Below are 4,804 nucleotides of genomic sequence, written 5' to 3' on the forward strand. Positions count from 1 at the left end.
TGGATGGGTTAAATGCGTGATGGGTATTAAGGAGGACATTTCTTGTGATGAGCACCAGGTGTTGTATGTAAGTGATGAATCACTAAATTCTGCACTTGAAACTAATATTACACTGTATGTTAACTAACTGGAATTTAAATAAAAACTTGGAAAAGAAAAAAAATTATTCCAAAGACCTCAATCTGGTATTTTATTAAAGTAATAATGGATTCAAATGGAAATTGTTAATAAAAGGCCTTTGCTTAAAGTATTTAATCCATAGTATGGGCGAGAAATCCAAACTGATGAATATAAATGTATACAGCTAGTATGTGTCTCCTCGTCTGTGAAGCCACACATGAGATGTAAAGATTGAATCCAGTTTCACATTTATTGAGCACCTAGAATGTGTCGAGTATCTGCGCGGCAGGCATCTAAGCTGCTACGAACATTCTTGTCCGTGTATTTACATATGCTTTCTTTTTCTTGCCTGTTTACCCAGGAGTGAAATTGCAGGTCAGAGCGTATATGTATGTTTAGCCTTAGTAACTCCTTCCTTATCCTCTCTTATATTGTACATTTTGATTCCTTTTATGCACGGCACCAGCTTTCGAGCCTTTAACATTTACCCAAGATAAGTGGTTCCATTAGCAGTATACGTAATCTAGAACCATGTCAATCCTGTTCTGATCTAAATAGCTTGAGGCTTTGTTCTGTGACCCAAATTCAGCTCCTACTCATCACCAGCCAGCTCACACTCTGGAATTTAAGAGGAAGCAATGAAAAGACAGGATATCAGGTCAAATTATCCCCAACATCTGAAAAACAACTTAAATTCACGCTCCAGGAGAGCTGGCTCCCATCTTCATTTTCATCTGCTGCGCTGAGTTTACCATTCTCATCTGCACGAGCGGGCCCCTCCCCATATCTGCACTGTTAACCGCCTTTCCTGTCTAAATAGTGTCTGTGTTTGATCCCTGATCAACAGTGGTCTTGTAACTTAAGTTTATAGACATGAAATCCTTCTACACTTCAGCTCCTTAAGCTGGTCTGATACCACACTCACTTTAAAAGCATTTTCTTGCATAGCGAATGGTTTTGCTCAGCCTTAATGTCTGGTAGTTTTATAAAATCAATGTTAATAATAAAGAGCAGTGCCATCTAATGGAACTTTCTACAATTATGGAAACCTTCTATATCTGTGCTGTTTAGGATGGCAGACACTAGACATAGGGGACTATTGAGCACCCGAGAGAGCAGCATGTGATGATAAAATGTGCCAGGCAATGCTGATTAGGTGCTAATACTTAATGCAACTTCAGTAACCAGAAAACAGAACTACAAATATTCAGTCCCAAATACTCTGGAAAGTTTAATGTCAATCATCATAGATGATTTAATAGTGGTTTTTTGAAACTCAGGAAACAGGGGCCCAACTTTGAAGCCATGACACTTCCGCAAATTTAGAAAGTTACCACGTTCTTCAAGTCCAAGGCTTGCCAATCAGACAACTGAAAATTTAATCTAATTTTAAGTTTCAGGGCTACATACCTGGTTGACAGAGTTCAGCATGAATACCAGTCACCAGAAAAAAGAGCAGGCACAACATTCTTTCAGAGTGGAAAACACAAGGCAAACGCAGGGATAAATATCTACCCTCCACTTAAAGCTGCCTTAGCCATTCTGTGACCCGGATTAGAATATTAGAGAAACAATCAAGCCACCACCTACAAGATTTAATGATTAAACCGCATTATTTGGGTTAATACTTAGATAGAAGCAGCCCATCTCCTGTCAGTTATTTACGAAAATCTGTTTGGAAAACAGATTAGCTGTCTTTTCTGAACTCTGGGTTTCCTCTGCTGACTCAAAGTCAGAATCCTCCCCTGCCCTTTCTGTCGTTGTCTGGCTAAGTGCACGGTGGACATTTTCCTCGGCCTCAACTTTCTATCTTGTCAGGGCTGAAGTAGCTGGCTCATAGATAGGCTATCCTAATTTAGAAAACAAACAGCACTCCTTTCTATCTCTGGTGAACAAAGGACGCCCTTCCAAGAATGGTCTCACCTGACTCTCACCTCCACAGATAAACATCCCGAGAGAACTTCCACTTCAAAGGGAATCATTTTGGTCAGCCCTGAGTTCTGCTGGTTGTGTAAATTCCAAGTTAATGATAGAGAGCGGCGCTGTCCAATGGAACATTCTGTGATGATGGGAATGTTCTGTATCTGTACTATCCAATATGGTAGCCACCAGACATAGCTGGCTGTTGACCACTTGAAATGGAACTACTGCTGCTGAGAAACCAAATTTTCTCTTAATTTATGTAGAACGTGTGACTAGCCACTACATTGGTCAGTGCATCTGTAGAACTGTCATTAAGAGCCCCCTGCCATGAACTGGGTGTGCTGGATTCTTTCTGTCACCCTCAGAGTAGCACCTCACAGTTGCTGTTGTTCGAATCATCTCACACGTGAGGGAACTGAGGAGCTGGTGTTTAAGGCACTGGTGGCAATGGGGGAAGAGGAATGGGTGTCACTGGAACCCTATCTCCACCACACTGAACTGCACTGTGTCTGCATTGGTCATCATCGGTCAAAACTGAAATTGCAGCAAAGCCGCAGAGATGCCCTGAGGATTGCCACAATGAGTGGAAGAGAGTCTCCCCTAGTGGGCATTCTACAGATGCCAACAGAAGTGCCCTAGCAGGTTGATGTCTGGGCTTTCCTCTCTGCCATGCTGCCTCTTCATGAATTCAGCCCCCAAGTTCCACCTCGTTGCTTGAAAATCATGAGTGGGAAAATTGGATCGGGTGACCCTGATGAAAATGTGGACTTTCAAAGCAACAATGAGAAAAAGATCAACAGCCACACTTCTGCAACACTTTGAGAGCCCTACCACTTCCCCCTCCTGGATAGGGTGATATTGTATCATAGATGACCCATTTCTGTTTGGTGACGCCACCTGGAGGAGCCTCTCCTTACCTTGGTTGCAAGGGCACAGGGCCAGGAAAAGTTGTATTACAGGGAGAGACAGCCAAAATTAGAGCCATTCTAGCAATTTCACTATTAAGTGAAATGGAAATTTCCTAGAAGGAAGAGCTCACGTAACTTACCCCTGAAAACAAAGTCAGACTAGATGAAGTTATCTTGGGAAATGTTAGACTGGATAAAATCATCAGGAGAATAGAAAAGCCAGTATGTGGAGATTTTAACAAAGCTAATTATTTGCATCAGGGAACAAAGCCATTTTGGAGACAAATATGATTCAGCTTCAGCCTTAAACTTCCTAAAAGTAGCAAATGTCTTTCTTTCGCTGTACTTAATCACTTACGTGACCAGAATTGAGGACAGTAAAATGCTGTATTGTAGTGGAAACCATTCATTTAAAAAGAAGAAAATCTCTTCCCCTTTGCATTATGATTTCCCATTGTTTGTTGTATCATTTTTTAAAAGTAGTGAAAAAAAGCAATGCAAGTTCTTTATAGAAAATAACAGAGAAGCCAAAAGAGAAGGGTAGAAATCACCTGTAATTTCACCAACATCAATGACCATCATTTATGTTTTCTAAATATTTGGAACATATTTTTCTTAGCCTTGGGTCTGTATGTGTGTGCGCACATACGCGTGCATGCACATATGTGTGTAAATACAGGCATGTATGTAGACACAGATTTCTTCTTAAAAAATAACTGGAAGTAGATTGGCAGCTAACGGGCTGGGGGATAGAATAATTGAGGGAATGGGGAGATATCGTTTAAAGGTACAAACATACAAGTAGAACATAAATAAGTTCTGGAGATCTAATGCACAGTGTAGTGATTATAGTCAACAATACTATATTGTAAACTTCAAAGTTGCTAAGAGACTAGATCTTAATTGTTTTCACCATAGAAAAGAAATGATAATTATGTGATGTGATAGAGGTTTTAGCTAATGCTATAGTGGTAACCATATTGCAATGCATCAGTGTATCAAATCAACACATTTTACACCTTAAATTTACACTCAGTTATATGTCGATTAACTCTCAGTAAAACATTGGGATTATATTATTATGAAACTTTGTCACCTTCTCCCTTGAACTTAACAGTGTGTTTTGAATGTATTTCCACATCATTAAATATTCCTCTATGATATAATTTTTAATGATTGTCTAATGTTGCATTCATTTTATGGCTGTATCATATGCTTTTATTTTTTTATTTTTATTTTTTATAATTTATTTTTTATTTTTTAAAATTTACATCCAAATTAGTATATAGTGAAGCGATGATTTCAGGAGTAGATTCCTTAATGCCCCTTACCCATTTAGCCCATCCCCCCCCCAACCCCTCCAGCAACCCTCAGTTTGTTCTCCATATTCATGAGTCTGTTTTGTTTTGTCCCCCTCCCTGTTTTTTTTTTTTTTTTTTAATTTTTTTTTCAACGTTTTTTATTTATTTTTGGGACAGAGAGAGACAGAGCATGAACGGGGGAGGGGCAGAGAGAGAGGGAGACGCAGAATCAGAAACAGGCTCCAGGCTCCGAGCCATCAGCCCAGAGCCTGACGCGGGGCTCGAACTCACGGACCGCGAGATCGTGACCTGGCTGAAGTCGGACGCTTAACCGACTGCGCCACCCAGTCGCCCCCCTCCCTGTTTTTGTATTATTTTTGTTTCCCTTCCCTTATGTTCATCTGTTTTGTCTCTTAAAGTCCTCATATGAGTGAAGTCATATGATTTTTGTCTTTCTCTGACTGACTCATTTCACTTAGCATAATACCCTCCAGTTCCATCCACATAGTTGCAAATGGAAAGATTTCATTCTTTTTGATTGCTGAGTAATAC

The sequence above is a fragment of the Panthera tigris genome, chromosome X (assembly GCF_018350195.1).
Source record: "Panthera tigris isolate Pti1 chromosome X, P.tigris_Pti1_mat1.1, whole genome shotgun sequence".
NCBI lineage: Eukaryota > Metazoa > Chordata > Mammalia > Carnivora > Felidae > Panthera > Panthera tigris.